The sequence below is a fragment of the Lissotriton vulgaris genome, chromosome 10, assembly GCF_964263255.1.
Source record: "Lissotriton vulgaris chromosome 10, aLisVul1.2, whole genome shotgun sequence".
In the NCBI taxonomy this organism is placed as follows: Eukaryota; Metazoa; Chordata; class Amphibia; order Caudata; family Salamandridae; genus Lissotriton; species Lissotriton vulgaris.
In genome coordinates this window covers 399,639,788-399,661,245 of record NC_141698.1, presented here as the reverse complement: position 1 = coordinate 399,661,245, position 21,458 = coordinate 399,639,788, and the positions used below count along the sequence as shown (strand labels likewise).

The 21,458-nt window shown below is 39.1% G+C and overlaps 1 long non-coding RNA gene across 1 annotated transcript in view; it reads left to right on the top strand.

Moving 5' to 3' along the window:
* The first annotated feature begins 5,696 nt into the window (after positions 1-5,696).
* Positions 5,697-21,458, top strand: part of LOC147685300 (uncharacterized) — a 580,416-nt gene continuing 564,654 nt past the window's right edge. The window contains exon 1 of the long non-coding RNA XR_015300434.1: positions 5,697-5,823. This is a non-coding gene — a long non-coding RNA (uncharacterized LOC147685300). The remainder of the gene's footprint in view (positions 5,824-21,458) is intronic.

Sequence of the window (21,458 nt, the reverse complement as noted above, 5' to 3'; positions counted from 1 at the left end):
AACTTACTTTAAGGGATAAGACAATAACTTTAAGGGGCAGGATGCCAGAGGGTTAAGGGGTTTGAGAGGGAGTGTATTAATACTAAGGTACAAATATGAATACCCGAGTAATAAGATGAATATTTTTATATTTTTAAAGAAAATAAGCAGTAATTATTATATTATTATTAAAAAAGAACATTTACTTTAAGGGTAAAGGCACTTTATGTTAGGGGCGGGATTCCAGAGAAAATAGGGGGTTTGGACGCTGAAGTGTACTAATGACCAGGTACTATTTTTATTGCCTAAGTATTCATTTGAAATTATTTATTTTTTAATAAAAACAAATAAGCACTTATTTGTAATAACTTAAGGAAAACACTTGCTTCAACTTATTTGACTCTCACTTTTAGGGATAGAATGCTGGCGTAAAAAGGGGGTTTTGGTGAGGAAATGTATTAACGCTAGAGTATTAATTTGAAAATATCTGTGTTTTGTAATTTAGAAAAAAAAATAAGTGCTCATTTGTAAAATTTAAATGGAAAAACTTGCTTTAACAGATTAGACACTTACTTTTAGGAGAAGAATGCAGAAGAAAAAGGGGGGAACCTGAGAATTAATGTAAAATAATTGATACATTTGGAAACAAAATTATGCCACTGTTAATCAATGAAACCAATAGAAGATACGTATGGCCGGGATACCCGTCACCCCCTCCCAACACAATCCCCAAGAATGGGAAGACGGAAACGGTTCTTGAACTTTTGGAAGGCGGGAGGGAGTTACCCTCCCGGACGTATTTATTAAAATATGAAACAAAACTAAAACATTAAAATAACAGTTTCATATCATGTACAATTTCATTTACACATTACGATGTTTATTGGCTAACCTTAACATATCTCTAATACAAAGGTTCTCCTAGCCGATTCTAAAACATCCTGTAAATGCATTTCTCAAAATTCAAATTGTACATCCTAACATTACGGGCCAACGGCAAGGTCGTAACCGGTGTCAGATCCCTAATACCAGAACTCCCCCCCTTACTTGTGAGGGGCGGGCGCACAGAGGACTGTACCTCTGTGCCAACTTCCAATTTCCCTTGTCTTAGCGGGGGCCCCATATTTACTCGACGCCATCTTGGTGGTCGTCCGAGGACTCGTGTGAGGTGTCTAGAAGGTAGCGTAGACCCCCCTCCCACCCCACACTGCTTACCACATCCGCCGTCGCGGATGTCCTGGCCCTGGGAAATTCTCAGGAGGGGCCCGTAGCCCCTCCTCCCCAGGGAGGGGCCTATGACCGCCTTCCCTTTCGGCGGCCCCATCCTTAGAGGGTACCGCCTCCCCGTGTAAGGGGCCAATGGCCGCCTCCCCCCGGGCGCTCCCATCCATAATGGGTGGCGCCCCACCTCTAGGGATCTTCCAATTACTGCTCACCGATCATGACCTTACCACCCGACCAAAAATAAATACGACATTTTTTAACCTAATGAGGACGGAATAAACAGTTATACTGGGCATTTCAAAGTATAAACTTCTAACTATGCAATAGCACCTCTTTCAATTCAGCTGCGATACTTCGCCTAAAAAGAGCAACCATTTTATTGTCACATCAAACAATCCCAACTTTATTAGAAACAACCTGAAAAAGAAATAATATCCTCGTTAATCGACTTTATTGCAATACAAATCGCTGCCATCAGGGGCTGGTGGGTGGGTCAAAATTGGCTCCTTGTTCCGTCTCGGGCTCACGTGCAACGAGGAGGTGCAGCTTCCAAGCACAGGAACAAGAGGATGCTTCCTTGGATTGTTGCTCCTTTTATTCTTCCTCGGGAGGGCGTGGACCCTCCTCCAACCGCCTACGGGGCGTGTCCAACGGTGTAGGTGTCTAGGACAACCCCTCTTGGGCGGGAAAAGGCGCGCCCCGGCTACGCCACTTCGGGCATACCAGCCGAGACACACCTCCCGCCCAAAATGGTTTCCCGGGGGGATCGGGGCACCCAACCATACGTTCGGGGGGACCGAGTGGTCGCCCCTTTCCATTCTGAGTCAAGAGATCTTAGAAAAGAAGGATTTTAGACAGTTAAATGTACTAACAGTTATTTCTTTATTACCTAAATATTTTCTTTGGGAATCTATAAATGCAAGATAATTAAAAACAAAGCACATTTTTCTCTACAATTAAATAAAAAAACATATTAAAGTTAACCTTTTTTGACAAGTACATTTAAAAGAACAAAGACATTTACAGGAGAGTGGAGACCATCAACATAAGGCAAGAAAGAAAGACACATTATTTGAAAGTCAATTTAATTTTACAAATAAAAATATTGAACTAAAAAGTAATTTATTGACATGAAAGAATAATATTTATAAAGTGAACAATGTATGTACAACACTACCATTTTTTACAAATTTGCTTTTAATAACATCTATTTACAATGTATCAAAAAATACACTTTTCTAACACAACAAATAGGCCTAAGAATGCTTCTGAGCTTTAAATAGTTCAATTGGGTATGGTTACAACATCAATTGGAAGGCAAAAAACAATAGTGGCAGGTAAGACAGCTTTTAAACACATATTTATAGTACATTTGGTGGCTATCTTTACTGTAAGACAGAAGTGGGGGGGTATTTAGTTTGCTGGTGTGTTACCACCAAATTATATCTGATGCATGTTGTAGCGGTTCACCCTCGCTACAGAGTTTAGGGAATTTTTTTACAAAATAAATATAGAAAAACTAAAACCAATGTAGACGAGATGTAAACCACTAGGAATACAAAAACATGCTGAATTTGGTTCAAAAACAAAATTCAAAAATTACAATAAATTGTGGTCAAATATGAAAACAGGCAACTAATCTACTGGTAAGGGGGTAGTGTTAGTTATGTAGGATGTATGCAGATCTCTCTGGTTAGTTTGAAGCCACGTCAATAAAAACTGTTGTAATTTGGCCATTATTCGTTCAGAGTGTTTTTCAACCTGATTAACTTGTGACAGAATGGTATTCTTTTGTTCATTTTTAGTTTTATGCCTACCGTTACCACCATTCAAGCAGCGCCATTTTCCTTTGGGGGGCATTCCATCACTTCCTTAGACAGAAAGGTAGTACTACTGGACTTTCCCCCTTACTGTATGTGTGCCTTAGGAGCAAGCTTTGGCATGGTGGTGTTTGCTCAAATTAAAGATGTATTTGCAGCGGATACATCTTTTTAGTGCTTGAAATTTTTCTACGAGGTGCTGCGATTTGTCCTTTTTTGTTTGTAAAACCAGCATGTTTCTTTGCCTCTATAAGTGCTGTTAAATACTATTAGTCATTATAATGGCATGCGGCATAAATGAATGCGTTGAAATGGTACAGAGCAGGAATATCGTCGCAAAAATATCGCCTAACATAAATATCGCTGCAAAAATATCTACAGGAAGAAATATCGATGACAAAAATATCGTCTGACCAAAATATCGACAGACAGGTAAGTAATATCGTTAACATTAATATAGTTGTAATAAATATCGTTTACAAAAACATAGTTTACAATAATATCGTTTATTAAATAATTATAAGTAATGTAGTGTTTTTAATGATTATTTTTAGTCAAAGTAGTATTTTTAGTAGTATATTATTATTTAATAATGTATTTTCAGTTGAATTTAGTATTAATAGTTCCGTAGCGGGTTGTGGGTTTATAGGGGAGTAGGGTGGGAAGTAATTTAAATATAATGAAATAATACATTAATTAATGTTTTAAATGAATATAAATAGTGTAATAAATAATAGTTAATTAATTTCAATTAGTTAATTGAATAATATTATGTAATTAATTATGTTAATTTTTTAATTATTTTTAGGTGTGTGTACAGGATTTTTTTAGTGAAAATGTTTTTGGGTAAAGGGGTATTTTTAGGGTTCAGGGTCAGTTTTCAGTTTTTGGGTAAAGGGGTATTTTTAGGGTTCAGGGTCAGTTTTCAGTTTTTGGGTAAAGGGGTATTTTTAGGGTTCAGGGTCAGTTTTCAGTTTTTGGGTAAAGCGGTATTTTTAGGGTTCAGGGTCAGTTTTCAGTTTTTGGGTAAAGGGGTATTTTTAGGGTTCAGGGTCAGTTTTTAGTTTTTGGGTAAAGGGGTATTTTTAGGGTTCAGGGTCAGTTTTCAGTTTTTGGGTAAAGGGGTATTTTTAGGGTTCAGGGTCAGTTTTTAGTTTTTGGGTAAAGGGGTATTTTTAGGGTTCAGGGTCAGTTTTTAGTTTTTGGGTAAAGGGGTATTTTTTGGGTTCAGGGTCAGTTTTCAGTTTTTGGGTAAAGGGTTATTTTTAGGGTTCAGGGTCAGTTTTCAGTTTTTGGGTAAAGGGGTATTTTTAGGGTTCAGGGTCAGTTTTTAGTTTTTGGGTAAAGGGGTATTTTTAGGGTTCAGGGTCAGTTTTTAGTTTTTGGGTAAAGGGGGTATTTTTTGGGTTCAGGGTCAGTTTTCAGTTTTTGGGTAAAGGGGTATTTTTAGGGTTCAGGGTCAGTTTTCAGTTTTTGGGTAAAGGGGTATTTTTAGGGTTCAGGGTCAGTTTTGGGTTTTTGGGTAAAGGGGTATTTTAATTATATATATGTATTATTGTTGTTATATAAAGTAATGTGTAAAATTAATTTATATGTCCACATTTATTAAGTTTATAATTAAAAAGTGTAGTAAATATTTTTGAAATAGTTAAAAAATAAAAGTAATGTAATGTATTTTGTTAATAGTACTTATATTTATTTATTATTTAATGTAATTTTAATTATTTTAAAAAGTCGATATTTTTTACATCTATATTAATTACAACGATATTTTGGAGTCGATATTTATGTACTTACCTGTTTAAGTATAGGGTGTCGATATTTTTGTAAACGATATTTTTGCAACGATATTTATGTCAGCTATATTTTTGTTATCGATATTTTAACACCCTACCCGTTGAAATGCCGTTTGTTGTGATTGTATTGTGTTATAACTCATGTTGATCAATAAAACTGTGGGGTAATGCTGGTATCATTATTTGTTCATTGTAAAAAGCCATCTGTAAATCAACTTTTGCTGTTCCGTCATATATTCGAATTGGATAGCCCACTCCAACAGCCTCATACGTACCGAGTATCAGAATAACTTGAGACATTTAGCGAAATTGTGTTTTACCTGGCACACACATTTCTATCAGTCATTCATATACCTTTTTTAACTGCGTCACAACCCATGAATGTGAGTGCTATGGTGACTTGTACGATTATTTCCTTGGTGAAACAGTTTGTGTGCGATCTGGAACACATATTTAATAGGGTGCACGCCTTAATTAAGCACGTCATGGCGCGTGAAACTGAGTTCTGCAGTGACACGCACCTAGTAAGTAAAGAATTGCTTTTGACTCAACCATCAGTGTGTTAAACCAGGAGGATCTTACCTATTGGCTACTGTTTTTGTACTCTTCAAACATTTCTTCAACAAATATTCTATGAGTTGCACATTGTCTTATGGCTGTGTGTTTGTTGTGATGTTTACATTTAATTTTTATGATATAATGCTGCAAATGTGGTTTGAGTATATAATTTACCGTGTTGTCTGTTCTTTTTCTCTGTAGTTGGACAGTGTAACTGCTCTTGTGTCACTTTTTCAAACCTTTATATAGCAAATAATTTTCTTTTAATATGCAGGCGGTAAATTCACCACCACCATTTTTGGAATCACAGGATCATCCCCCTATGGCACGGAGGCAGTAGCTGGATACATTTGAGACCAGTGATTGAGATTTATGTGATATTCGGGTGTCCACTTTCAGGCTACGGAGGAAGACATTTCTACTTTTACTCTTTTTGGGCTTTGAAGGTAAGGCAATCCAAAAACACCTTTCAGACTTTCTGGTATAGGAGAGGGAAGTTCTTGATGAGTATTAAGTGATTCTCAACAAATTAGAAAAAACTGTGATGTTCAACTCAGCATAGTGGTTTTGATATCTTTTTTTGTGAGAAGTCCGAGATAATAAGAAAATATAGCCACATGCATAACAGCCTTTATTGGACACAATGAAAACAGCCAAGAGAATAAAGCACCTCATAAGTGTTTATGAAGGAACTGAATAACTGGATGACAATCACAATGACGCAATGGATGTGAAATATTCTAGATAAAAATGACATATTAATTAAGGAAAACAATCAAAGGAAGAGACAGTTTTTAAGCATCAAAATATTTTGATTCATATTAAAGATTGGTTGACAATTTGATGTTGATGGAAACCGATTCAACAGTGACCTCGGTCTCCATTGGCTCTCCAGGCAGAACATTGGCAGAAAGTTTTTAAAAGTCCCACTTCTTCCACTTTGGGGACAGGAGGCAAACACTCCAACACCTGTTAAACATCCAGAACCTGGGGGGAACACTTGGGTGTTTGGACTCACTCCAACAGAGTTCAGCAGCAGGGTCCAGGGCAGGTTAAGTTGGAACTAATCATCTGAGCAGTTGAAAGGAAAGAGTCCTAGTAGCTCAAACAGAAGGTCAGCCAACTGACACCTGGGGTTGCATCTTGGGGCCTGGGATTAAGGCAGGCAAATCCAGTCTTTCTTCAGGATATTCAGACAGCAGGAGACACCTCTTTCTGATTCTTCAGAGGTCCAGGAGTGTTCTGAGGAGGAGCCAGTGGGCCCACATTTATGCCCAGTGTCAGTCTGTGGGTAGAGGGCAATCCTTTGTCCACCTTCTAAATCAGTTCTGATCCGTTCTTCCCCTCCTACTGGGTTTGAAGCCAGTCTGACTATAGAGACAAAGGGTAGGCAGGCCTGTTTGTGAGCTTCATCTGCTAGGTTAGATATCCTTTGAAGCTCAGGAAGGGACTGGGCATAAATCTGAGGCATCCTGTCAAGGCAGGTGACCCTCTCCCCCACACATGGAGCCATTTGTCCACTCTCAGGGAGCAATACACATCTCATCACAGGGAAGACATGTGGGGTCAGAGGACAGTTGGACACTAGCAGGAAAATGACTTTTAAAAAAAATTTAATTTTCCAAAAAGGTCATTTATAATCCAACTGGACCGTTAAGCTGAATTGTAAATTACTACTAAAGTTAATCATTGAAGTGATTTTCTAGCTATTCCCAAACTAAATATATCACTTAATGAATGTAGTAGTGTAAATCAGTGTTAACCAATAGGAGAGCCAACCTTGCTACAATGAAGAATGACTTTAGAGGTTGTACCCTTCCAGGACATGTAAACCAATAATTTTAGCAGTTCTACTTTTAATACCTTTCACTTTGCTGTTTGGACTTTCAGGCCTACCAAACAGGCGACTTACAAGCCATTAAAAGAAGGATTTAAACCTGGCAAAGTCAAAAGATTTATTTTGCTAGGCCAAATTGGCAGTTTAAATTGTGCAACCAGTATGCATTGGCAGCACAGAGATATGTTTTACTTTGCTACTTTAGTGGGTGGCACAATGAGTGCTGCAGCTCACTAAATGCATTTAATTGGAAGGCCCTGGGTACAGGTAACACCATATACTAGGGACTTATACATTACATGTGCCAACTAGGGGGCCGATTCGGATCGCGGACGGACCTGCGTGGGTCCGCGACCCCTGAGGTGGAGGGAACGTTCGCAGGGGCTGCGGCGTTCCTTCCAGTGCAATTAGGATGTGACCGCCACCCTGGCGGTCACATCCTCAATATTTAACATATTAACATCCTGAATATTTAACATTGCGGCGGGTGCTGCTTGAAGCAGCACCCGCTGCAAGGTTAAATATGCATGCGTCGCATTTGCATGCATAAAGCGGCAGGCACCGCGCGGTGCCTGCTGCTTTGTGCATGCAAATGCAGGGGGGTACCATAGGTACCCCCCATGTACACCCCCCACCCCGGTCACCCTGGGGGCCCGCAACAGGCCCCCAAGAAAACACAGTATGCCTTTCCACGGCGGAGAAGCCGCTGCGGAAAGGCATTTGTTCTGCCCCATCCTAATATGGCTGGCGGTGTCTGTTAGACACCGCCTCCATATTAGAGCTTTTCTGCCGCGGTCATAAGGCGACCGCAGCGGAAAAGCGGCGGACGGTCTTCCTGACACCACCGCCATCCTAATCTGACGGGGGGTCTTTGAAGGCTCCGCAGCGGATTTTCCGCATCCTCCTGGCCGGCGGACACTTCCGCCGGCCCGGAGGATACGAAAAAACCGCAATCCTAATGACCCCCTAGATGTTTGCTAATTTGACTATGTTTAAAAAGGAGCACACAAGTCCTTTACCACTGGTTAGCAGGGATAAAGTTTGCAAAGTCCTGTAGTACGAAAATGGGTTCATTACCAAAACTCAAACTATAGGGGGGAATGCCAAGCAAAAGATGGTCATTTCCAACGCTTGAAAATTGTTTTATGCCAGCAGGAGATGTAGACCATACTGGGGCGTGTTCTCTGCATGAGTATAGTAAAATTGAGACAGGAGATGATGGCCCATGTCATTGGATGTTGGCACTGAGATGAGTGTATGCTAGGAGGTATATGGTTGCGCAGTAAAAATGCAATTTTCCTTGGGAGATCCAATACCACAAGATCTCACAACCTTCAATCTAACATACAGTTAAGGCTTATCGCTAATGTATCATATATATCAACCCTTCAATTGCATATCATTTGTTATAATAAAAAAGAAACGTAAAAAACACTTTCCAGTATTAAAATCAATTCCCATTTGTAGGAAAGTTTAGTTAAAAAACTCAATTTAAAATTACCACATTACCTTGCAACATAGATTGACACAATCCATAAACCATACAACAAAATAATATACAATGTTGAAAGCGATACAACAAGACAACATTAATTGTCTATTTCAAATTACTGCTCTGTATCCACATTGTGCTTGATACTTGAACTAAAGATCGTCAATCATCATATCAAATATTTTTAAAAATCCAGAAATGTTTCGTCAACGCATTTCAGTGGGTATCAATGATTTTTACCACCTTCTTCAAGACAACATATAGATACTCCAAAACAAGTACAGAACATTAGACACCCTTTAATGGTAACAAAAATATATGCTTCCTTAATGAGACCTGTATGGTAAAATTAGTGTGCCAACTTGACTCTCACTTCTAGTGCTTCCAGAAGATAAAACTGAGTTCCAGCATGGGACAAATCTGTGTTGGGACTGTTGAGCGCTTAATCAACTCCCTGGACTGTGGAGAACAAGAGGGGAATCTTAGTCCTCCTCACAACCAAGTCATTGTTTTAATTTTGTTCGTACATACAGTACTTGAAGGACACAATATTCCTTCGGCTTGTCTGCAGGCAGAGTGGACACCAATATGTTGTAAATGATCTGTCCCAATTGTGTACAGGGGCGGAATTTGTCTGTGTCCTTTACAGCCCATTGGATTTCCTTTTTAAGTATCAGAAAAACAGTGGATAATAATAAAATTGTTTTTTTCAATAAATTGCTGACAAAGCGCTGCCTTACCTTTGTCCTAAATTACAATTATAGTAAGGAGCCTGAAGTCAGGCTGCAGTTGAATCCATGTCCAGTAGGAAGGTAGAGTTTTTGAAACACTTACTTTCTACTGAAGGATTTCCAGAGTTTTTGGTCTCTGGTAACAATGTTCAGTTTGGGTATGATAAAGTGGTGATAAAGTGGAAACCTTTCTGGAAGCAGCACTTGAATAGCTGTTTTTGTCATCCAAAGACAAAAGTTCAGGTCAGATGCATGATTAGAGTACCAACCATATGTATTGAGTCGGTGTAGTTCATTTATTTTGCAGTCATGTCCATGTTGTGGTTTTATTGCACCAATCCTTACTTCAAAGTTTCCCCTTTATATTTGTGGCACAGAAGAAAGCCTTTTATTTAGAATTTGAATGTTGAGATGGCTGAAACAAGGGGCTACCATCACAGAATAGGAGAGTTTAGTCAGGATTAGGTTAGAAGCCGCACACAGAAAACTCAGTCATTTGATATCAAGACAGATCAAAGTCCAATCAGTTAAAAATAGGAAATGTTGTTCACATCAAAAGGCAAGGCAATGGGAGTTTTGTGATCCTGAAGTAACCCTCAGAATATGTTGGAATGCTGTGCGGGTTAAGGGACGAAATAGGTGAAACCTGGTAAGAGTGGTCTGAGAACCCATCTTGATATGGGGCAGGATGATAATGCAGAGGAACACAATTGATCATTCTACTTACTGTGCATAGGATAACTCATCAGCAAAGCGTGCCATTCTGATTTTGTTAAGTTTACTTGGCTCCAGGTGTTTTCCTTTCATATTATACACTGATACATGTCTTAAATTTTTCTTTAATGCTGGTATTTGGTTTTTTAAAAGTGAAATCTAAATATGCTTTTCTTTGTGCCCATCAGCCTAGTTATGTGTTGTAATGTTGGGAGTTCTGTGTTTAATTAGCACTTAGAATAACGTGAGTAGATGTGTGGGTTTAAATTGCAGCAAAAGTTGAAGTTTGACTAAAGGAGTGAGGGTTGGCTTGCGCTCTCATTAAAATGCACTAGTTACCTTCTTGGGAGTTGTGGTGTTCATGTGGCATCACTACAATTTGCTGAACTATTCTCTGTGGTTCTTGTCAAAGTCATATGGGGTCTTCTTTTCCCCAAATAAGTTATTTGTGCCACAACTCAATTAGGTTGTATGACGGTACATCACATGCAAATTCTTTGCATGCATTTTTTTAGCACGCATGTTTTTACAGCGAAAATGCATTTTAAACGCATGCCAATACCACACATTGTTTTTGTATTTAAAAACAACTTACTTTAAATGTGTTGTATTAGCATGCGTTTTAAATGCATATTTGCGGTAAAAATATCCTTCTAAAAATGCATTGTAAAGGCTTAACCAGGTAAAAACCTCGTTGTAAAGGCTGTTTCCCCTCAATTATATTGCTTTGTACTGAAATTACAGTCACTCATGCAACATGTGGATATCTTCTTAAATTTCCAAAGAAGTTTAGCGACACTTGTTTGTTTTTAAAATCTACTCTGTACAGACCCCAGGCCCTCCTGTGCCCTGTCCTAAATTATATGATTCTGTACAACACACATGGATCAGTCCTTCTAATCTTCCACACCATATCGCATATAAATTGCATCAATATGTAGCACATATTGACTCAACTAAACTGTACAACTTTTAACTGTTTACTCCCAAGTGGCAAAATAGTTTAAGCATCAGCCTGCTTTGCCTGTTGCTTTGAGTAGGGAACTTGGGACGTGATACCTTTTATTTAATGGTTCCCCAAAGAGTTCAACAGCTGCTATCGCACATGATCCATAATTATCAAAATGGCTTAATCCCAGGAAGGTATACCTCCATGTGTATTCGCTGGCTATATTGGACAATGGAGGCTGTCCATACTAGATGACTGATGGGCTGGTTTCTAGGGGACACAGTATAAATTAGTCCTCCTCTGACCCACAAGGCTCTCCTCTGACTCTTAAACCCCAGTACCTGAGCACTCCGCTACTCGCCTCTTCTCCTGCTGGTAGCACTCTACTGTGTGATGAAAATGCTTCATGTCACTAGGCATCTACCGCCACTCGCACCTGCGGGCTCGCTTATCAGACTCCCTACTTGCCGACTACTACATATATAGGAGGAGACCGAGCTATCAAGCATGGGAGATCTATATTAGAATGGTCCATTAATGACATTCAAAATGTTGACTGATCTGTATGCACTTTCCGAAGGCCAATTCCTCCTTTATGCCCCCTTTAAGGATGCTATGGGGGACAGCTGGATAACTCACAAGACCGTACCAGTCACACACCACCTCATACAAACATTACACTCTATGGCCAATGGATGTAAATGAATTAGCTGGCTCACCAAGTCTCTTATCACACTGCAACCCTTGAGGAAACATGAGAGACCTATGCTAAGGAGTGGGAAAAGGCCCTGACATATCAGCAATTTTGTTTGAAAATAATCCAATTCTACATCCTTCACAGGGCACAGCTCTCCCCTAAACAACTGTCCCACGTATTCCCAGGAGCTTCAGACAGCTGCGCTAGATCTGCCTTGCTGGTGAGGACCTGAGGCATATGATATGGGATTGCCCACTGTTATAAATATGCTAGAGTATTGTACATTCCCAACTGGAACAAGTTACAATAGAATCAGACATTTCATTGTGGGAGGTGGGTGCCATGGATATGTACATGAGAACATGCATACAAAGGGCAAAGGGCTGCAATGTGTTTCCTGGACATGCCTCTTATACTGGCTAAAAAAGATCACAATGCACTGGAAATTACCAACCCCCCCTAGATCCAGCGCATTGGCTAAGATCATCCATCTGATGGGCGAAAGCCTAAGCAATGGCACTGCACAGAGAAGATGCTACATGCCTAGGTTGTTGCCTCAAAACCCGGACTTGAAAGTCACTCTTTCCTGATAGATCCACATCCAGATTCCTCATCGGTGGAGTCCTGATCTTCACTCTTTTTGTCCAACTACACATCTACCCCCTTGATCCCCAGTCTAGAGACCCACATATGTAGTAGTGGGATACTGGTCTGTTGAAGATGTATATACATATAGCATGCCCCTGGCGACCCCCATCAGGTGACCCTCCCATAACACTGGACACCTGGCAAAGCTTCAGTTGAACCCCCATGGGAACTAAGTGCTTACACTTAGTGCTTACACTAAGTGCTTAAGTGCTAAGTGCGCTCGATGATCATTACATCACCAACATGTATTATATTTATGAATACCCCCCTTCACTTGAACGCATGGAACCTATTGGGGGATCATGCCTCCCAGCAGTCATAGAGACTCCAGTGAATTCCCCACAGTTGATCCCACTCCTACTACCACCTTCTCCTTCGACCCCAGCTGTCCTTGTCCTTCCCACCCATAAATAAGCAAGAGGTCAGAGAGTTTAATTTTTTTGCAATTTCTTTCACAGAGTAACTGTATATGACCAAATTGCTTGCATAGCAAAGTATAGTATTTGTTATCAGTTATGTAAACAGGTTTCACTATCTGCATGCTGAAAAAACTCAATTAAAGCATTATAACAAATAAGGTGATACAAAATAAGTCTGGATCCCCCAAAACGTGCACCAGTGTTGATTACTTGAATCAACCTACACAAACTAAGCATTGTCATCTGCACCACTTAACATATACAATGAAATAAAGGATGAAGGGTATATTCCATTTATTGCTTCTCCAGCCCGTTTCTTCCAGATGTCATGTGTAACAGCGGAATGTCAGTTTAAATCAATGGATGTAGGTTTACATTGTTTGTGGTATCTTACTGCTGCAAATCCCAAATCAAAATGGGATAAAGAAGGTCCTAGGAGTTGTGCCTTGAGAAGCAGATAAGGGTTGAGGGCTAAGGGTAAATGTGCAATCCAAAACTATTTTGGTTTGACGTTAAAAGGGCTTGCAGAAGCTAAGGTCTCAAGGGTCTTTAAGACACTGGTAGGCACAGAAAAAAAATGTTAGTTCATTTCTCAGATTCCGCTGTCATGGAAGAGGATTGGCGAGATCACTTTGGCAAAATGTTTGCAAATTATCTGGGGATCAAGGAATGATCCAACTGAAGAGGGTAGAATACATATAGGCGAGATTGTGTATTTATTTTCCTCACAGACCAAGAGACTTTTTATTTTTAAAAACTAGCTAGGTTCCCACATGAAAGAATAGTTCATTATTTGACCTTGCTTTTTATCATTCAATTTCACTCCCAGAGTAGACCATTTATTTATATCACAAGAGCCTGTGAAGAAGTAATAAAGATTCAGGGGTGATTATAGAGGAAATATGGACTATCAAGAATGCTACCTTCTCCAAGTGATATAAGTGCTGGCCAAAAAAATGGATCACTTCTGTTGGCATTTGTATACATCGACAAAGTCTTTTATTCAGTTGACATGGACTCATCAGGATGCATGTGTGCAGTTGAACTGGGGGATGATGAGTCTCCATCACGCAATTCTGGAACTATTACTTGTCTACTGTATCATGGGTGCACTTTTGTTGATCAACTCTGCAGGGGTTTTTCTAGTGTGAAAGTTCAGTGGAGGGCTCGGAAGGCTGTGTGCTCACTAAAACTGTTTTATTCTGTTTGTGAAAGGGTAAAATGTGTTACTTGAAGAAATGTTATTAAGTGTCCCCAGGTAAATGGTGAGTATTTGCCCCATTTTCTTGTTTGCTCAATATGTCCAGCATAATGCCAGGGCACAGAAGATAAATCCTGGCCTAATGATAAAGCTACAGACATATTTCAGTAGCAACTACCTGGTGTTAAAACAACCAAATGGTAGTATATAACAAGATGGCTCTGTAAGGAATTTCAATGCTATGATAATTAGGGAATTTGATTTTCAGCAAATGATCATTGAAAGCTACTATGCTTAATTGAAGGAATTGGTGAGTTGTAGTGAAGAGCCCCTCCTTGTCTCCTTGAGAATGGTGATTAAGGCAGTGGAAGTGGCTCTCTATGGAGCGGAGGATTGATCTTTAAGGTTTTTAGATTGGAGGGCAACCAGAAGTTGCCGGTATCAATACATAACAACCAGTGCCTTTCACTTCTGGTGTCTTGGAGCCCGCAAACTGGGAACGAAGCACTCCTTTTAGTACTTAACTCACAGGACAGTTAGGCAGAGCAGTACAGTGCTTATTCAGATATGTGGTGTGGACAGCTAGTTCAGTTATACCACAAATAGCACTCAAGACAAAAGTTTACAATCAGTGTTTTTCTTCAAAAACAGAAAAGTACTTTAATACACTCAAAATGAAATACTGCACAGATAATGAAAAATATATATAGGATGTTGAGTGAAAAACCATTGTGGACATTCTCTAAAGGGCCTCAAACAGTACAGAGGACAAACATGATGGAAAAATTAAAGAAGCCAAATAAGCCCCTTCATGCGGTTAGGACTCTATAGGTCTGAAGAACCATTAATTTGTGCTCCATCATGCCTTTCCCCCTACAACAACAATGTCTCCACAAATGCATGTAACAAACAGTGGGGAAATACATAGTTTCTCCTCCCTTGACAGGGGAGGAGTCCTAGTTTCTCCTCCCTTGTCTCTGGCACCAGGCACCACATTGATGCTGTAGTGGGAAGAGATTAGAGATGCCATGGTGTCCCTGCCAGCAGGTAAGGCCCTAGGGCAAATGAGGTACCCGGGGACTTGGTAAAATCATTTGTGGATCTCTGGGCCCCACTTCTTACTTTACACCAATAATGCTGCTATTAGTAGCTCACTTCCAGATGCATGGTGCCTTTCCATCATTGTACCCATGTTCAAGAAGAGGGACAAGAATGACCCCCACCCCCTTGTTATAGACCCATCTCTTTAATTGATGTTGAAGTTAAAATCATAGGCAGGGTCATATTGAAGAGATTACCTCAATGGGCTGATGAACATTACATCCTGTCCATTATCGAATATGGGTTTTGTCTGGGGAGGAACACTGTGGAGCAGAATCTTAATCTCAGTCTTGTAATTTACACATATCTCAGAGCCAAATAGGGTTCCTTCCTGTATACTTTCATGGACCCCCAGCTTCACCTTTGATAAGATTATCAGGGATAAACTCTGGGCGAAGCTGAGTCCATGGACATGGAACAGTGTTTGGTGAACCTTCTTAGGGAACTATATTGGGGGCTGATGGCTTCAGTCCTTTACAGTAGTAATGTGGAATGCACAAAGCATTTTGCACTAAGAACGGGGGTCTGGCAGGACTGTATCGTGGCCCCCTTTCTTTCCATTGTGTATGTTAATCACTTGGAGATTGTTCTTTCTGTACTGAGCATAGATGTCCCAAGAGTCGTTGGTAGACTGCTCCTGGCTCTTTGATACGCAGATGATGCTGTTTTAATTGCCTGCACTGCCAGAAGTCTGCAGCTTCTTTAGACATTATCGTTGATTTTATGGGGAGCTTGGACTTACTTACTAATTTTATAGTAGTTGAGTATTTTAAAGGGTTTTATTTTCTAGTCAAAAGTTTTTTTTTCTCTGACCCTTTATTCATTAGTAAAATATCAATCAGGTTACAGAATTTGGAAAGCAGGAAAAATAGCATTTATACAGAACATTTTACAGTCTGCATATAAGCATCACATGTAGTAAAGAAAATGTGGAGCAAAATTTAAGGCGAAACTCTTAAAGAGTTTCTAAGAAAAAAAGTCTTACAAGGCTAATCAATAATTAAATAGTTTTCAAAAATCTCCCATAAAGAGAAATAAATGCATAAGACAAATACATCTTTTCAGACCGAGTTAATTAGTCAAAGCATAAACTTAAAGTTTAGCATCCAATTCTATCCTAATCAGCTGCACTCTCTGCCTGTCTGTGTTTTAGAAGCAAGCAGCCCGCCTTCACAGACCACAGAGGAATGTGATCTGCCTTGCCAAAAATATGACGTGTAAGGACTCTCTGAAAAGAAATATGAGCAAGGGAACGCGCCCACCTGACTCTCCTCGGACGCAAATCTCTTCCCAAGGTTGCACACGTGACGATCTCGTACCTAAGCCATAGAATGTCTGGTCTAAGGGGTTCCTTCTCTCAAGAGCTCACACACACCCCTAAAGCCGAAGAGGCTAAAGCCTAATGAACCTAAAAGCCAAATGAGCCTGAAAGCCAACCACGCCTCCAAAGAAGTTATTATTTATACTCTAATTCTTGGCAGACTACACAAAATGTTTCATAATTAGAAAATCTTGTACCTGATTGGTTAATCATGATGGCAAGAGGTGTCCCCATCCTGACTCAATCTAAAGTCTAAACTATACCAGATTTAACAAAAGAAGCATGAATGGTTAAATACATTTTATATGTTTTTGCAACATTTACTAGGAAAAATGTTTCATTCTAATTTCCTCCTTCCTGTTCATCGCAGGCAGGAAGGATACTTTAACTAACACTGGTACATTGGCACAATCACACGAATGTGCAGTTCACAGTGTCCTTGACTCCTTCGTGTCTTAAGGCATAGTGGTACAATCTGCGCATGCTCTCTTCTTTTAATGCAAGTCACAGCCTTGCTAGATTCAAAGGCGGCAATGTTTTCTTAGTCCCAAAAAGCAAAACAAACACAAGAGAGTATTAACTTTATGTAAATCAGCCCATTATGTTTCCCCTCTCCATACTAATACCCTTTATTAAAAAAATTATAGCAAAGCTATTCATTTAAAGAAGCTTTTCTTATTATTTGTGCTCAACATGCAAAAATAAAAATGTGCAATGTACAACATAGATTTATTATGCTTTAGTGTAAATTTTAAAAGCGCACACAGTTAATACATACTCATGCTTTAATGTTTTGGATAGATTTTCATGCAAAAAAGCATTTAGCCCCAGTAGTGTTTGGTGCATTATTAATTCACACACATTACAAAAAGAGGCGTTTTGAAATTACATATATATTTTTCTAAATATGCAACGAGCCAAAGTCTCTTAAGACAGGGACAGGGGTGTAAATTACTAGATAATGAGCTGGGAAGAGAGAACACAGTCAGTCAGTCAAGAATTCTTTATTCGATAAAATTAATATCATAAAAGACATGGTACAATCATTTTAAATAATAAACAAAAAAAACACTTACAAAAATAACCAAAAAATTAAAACAGTTCATTAGCATTATTAAGAAATACAGTACAGTTCATTATCATTATTAAAAAATACAATACATTTTAAGAAGATTTTATAACACTATAAAATTGGTACCTTTAAAATCTATTAAAACTGCAAACCTTACTACGCAAGTATATTCTATGGTTATTCTTCACACCTAAAAATGCCACTTAAATCACAAGTTTTTTCTACATTGCAAAAATACATGTTAATTCAGCAAAAGCATTTCAGACTGACTAGGCCTCATTTCATGTCTCATGTGCCATGTGTTTTAACTTGCACCAAAATGTGCGTGTCAATTTAAATGCAGTCTGTAGCACAAAAATAAAGCAATGCCTGACTGTGGATGAAATCTGCTCCATAAGTATTGAGGCTGAAAAATATAAAAAGTAAAATGTTTTCTCTGAAGGACCAGATTATATGCAAGGTTGATAATTTACCAATTTAGGAATTGTAATAGACTCAAAGCTTAACTGGCAACACCTAATAAAAAAGAACTCTAGGGGCCTAAAGAGTGCATGTGCCAGAGTAAATGATGTCTCCTCACATTTGCGCCGAAAGCCATTTAAAACTATGATGGAAATGTACAAAGCTAAGTGTATCCCAATCTCCTCTTTTGGTTGTGAGATTTGTGTAACCCCAGAGGCTACACAAAACTAGGCCCAATGACAGTGCTCTTCTTGGGGTAGGGCAAAGTACCCCAACTGAGATCTTACATGAAAAGCTACAGATGAGTTGCATCACTGATTGTATTTGTTTGGGATCCCTCTTGTTGTGGTGTACTGTGTGGTTAACGGAAGAATTAAGTCTCAACAGGCTAGTCATTATGGATTATATGAAAATGGACAACATGCACAGTATCCTTTGGCTGGTTTATATCAAGGAAACTTGTAATGCTCTTGGGAGACCAGAGGTATTTTCCAAACAACAGAGCATTATTAAACAAGATGCTGTGTGGCTGAAGCAGACTTTTCTTCTCAGCGTGGCAGCCAAGAGGGAAGCCCTGGGCTAACCATGATATAGGAAATGTTTCGGGATAGAGCCTTATCTTCTTTATGAAATGCCAAATCATCAGCGGCGACTATTGGCTTACTTTAGGTTGGGCATGTTTCATCAGTTGCTCTATCCTGCGAAAACATGGTATAAGCACACTGAATTGTCCTTATGTGCCTGTGATCAGCTTTCAACTTTTGATACTTTGCACATTGTATTTATTTGCCCTTTTTATAAAAACCTTCGATTTAAGTTAATAAAACTTGTATTTTTAACCACTGATTCTTTTGGTGTTAGACCATCTTTTTTATATTTGCAAATTTGAGCATCACAGAAAAATTGCTTTTGTGTGTCGTGGTTTCTCACGAGGGATTTACTGCTAAGGATGTTAGGGATTGTTATTTGGGCGTCGGCCATAAATGTCTCTCTTTGCCTGTTTTTATTCATGAAATCTTTTTATGGAATAAATATATATTTTTATGTCACATGTATAACAGATGTATTTTATGTATTATTGTAATGATGTGGTCTCTTCTTGTGACTATTTGTACGATTTTGCTTTTAAAATGCAACTAAGTTACTGATTAGTTTAAAGTGGATTTCAACAATAGAAAGTTAGTACTTTTGGATTTGTCAAATTGTTAACCTCCACCATTTATATGCCAAACCTAAGGGCTTTGACAAGTTTCCAATAAGAATATAAGGAAACTTTAAACATCTCATTGAATATCTACATTCTGCCATTGAACCTTGTTATCAAGCAACCACAGAGAACCCAAATCCCTGTGGCTTTAAGCGCTGGTAGAGGGCAGCAAAGCTTTTGACCCTTCTACGGTTTAAAAACCTGCAAACCTCTCCCAAGGTCAGTAACAATGAGTCCTGGATGGCTTAGGATGCAGTTTTTTTTAAGATAATAAGAGAGGTACTGCATCAACAATTTACAAACTGATTACGGCCCACTCTGAGGCTTAAAGAGCAATAATTGGCACTTTACCAAAAAAATGTATTGTTTTTTTGCAAAAGCAGATAGCTGTGGATGCTGGCACAAGTAGGGCCCCTTTTATCAGAATAAGGGTGCAAACTCTGGGTGGTATGAATTTTGTGGATCTCTGCAGATTTCAGAACTTCCCCATTAGAAATGTGAGGAAAAAGTGGATTTTTAGAAAGGTTTGAGGTTTTCAAATCGTTTATGCAAACAAACTTCATGTCATGGGATTCATGAAAGTCACACCTACCAGGACTACCCTGAGTGTCTAGCATTCAGAAATAACTGGGTTTTGTAGGTTTCCCCAGGTGACAGCCAAACCTAGGTCCAAAATCCACTGTTGTCCTCTTTGCCAAAGAAGAGCCGATTTGAGTGAATTAATGTATTATCTGTTTGAGTTTTGGGGCTATTTCTGTCATAGGTACTAGGCTCACCCACACAAGAGGGGTAACAATTTTTTGTAGTTTTAAGGGGTCACTCATGAGTTTCATAGCTCTTTTCATCACAAAATTCGAGTAGGTTGAAATGATAAAAATTAGGAAAAATTGACTACCTCTCAAAAAAATGCAAAAACGGTCAACAAATGTTTTTGATACATATCTGCTTGTTCCTGCAAACTGGGAACATGGTGATCCTAGCACAGCAAGCCTTTCATTAATGCAATTTTTAGAATAAAAGTTATGCTTTTTTGTACAGCACTTTTAAGAATACAAATCTTTCCAAAAATCACCAAAATGGCTATTTTCTCTGTTTCCTCAAAAGGAGTCAACAAACACTGGGTATTTTTAGAATCCCCAGGATATTGGAGAAAAAAATACTGACACAAATATAGACTGAATATGTTTTTTTAACATTTTTTATTAAGGTTGAAGCGTGAACTACCTCAAACATAAAAAAGAGCTTAGTCTTAATGTGTTCCAAACTGAAGACCACCCTATAAATTACCGTGCTCTTTCTCTGTCACAAGACTGTGGAATGAAGCACCCAAGTGGACTCTCTTCTTTTTTTCTTGCTACCAATAGCAGCTTGTAAATTCCATATGGGGAAGAGGCAGCAGCATGGGGATCTGTCTGATGGAATCAAAGATCGTCCCCACTGCAGTTTGTCATTCTTATTTATTCTCAAATACAGGCAAAATGCCTTGTAGAAGTTTGGAAATACTCTGAGAGGCTTTTGAATAAAAATCAATGTTTGTGTTAAAATTAATGTTGTAAAGCTGCTGTCCCTTAGTGTCGATTTTGCCGAGCTAAGTACAAAACTGACCTTCAGGGGATAATACGCTTGAACAACCGAATACACTCTGTTATAAAGTCACCCTTTTTTAGCTCTTATCCAAAAACGGGGTGCTTAATTCAACTGAGGGGCATATTATCAAGAAACAGCGTTAAAATTATCGCCGCTTTAGCGGCAGGAAACTACCGCTAAAGCTGCGATAATGGGCTTGATAATATACCCTTGTGAATTCCCATCGAAGCCCATGCCCTGGGGTGAACATGGCTGGAATTCTCAAGGGCATATTATCAAGCCCATTATTGCTGCTTTAGCGGCAGTTTCCTGCCGCTAAAGCAGCAATAATTTTAACCGCGTTCTTGATAATATGCCCCCAAGTAGGTACTAGATGACCTCTGAACCCTAAGCGCATATACTTTGCAGTTTCGGCAAGGGCTCCTTCTAAATGAAAGTATATACCTGTACAACTCCCCTCTGTTTGTAGTTGACACAACTGGCCCCAGTTGATCCACTTTTAGCCCTTTGAATGATCACACCGTGTACTGAAATATTACCAGGGACACTGGAACTATGCGTCAGGAGAGGGACAAATTATGCTTCAATGTTGATCAAATTATATGGCTTGAAAGGGCAAATTATGCAGCATAATGCTGCACAT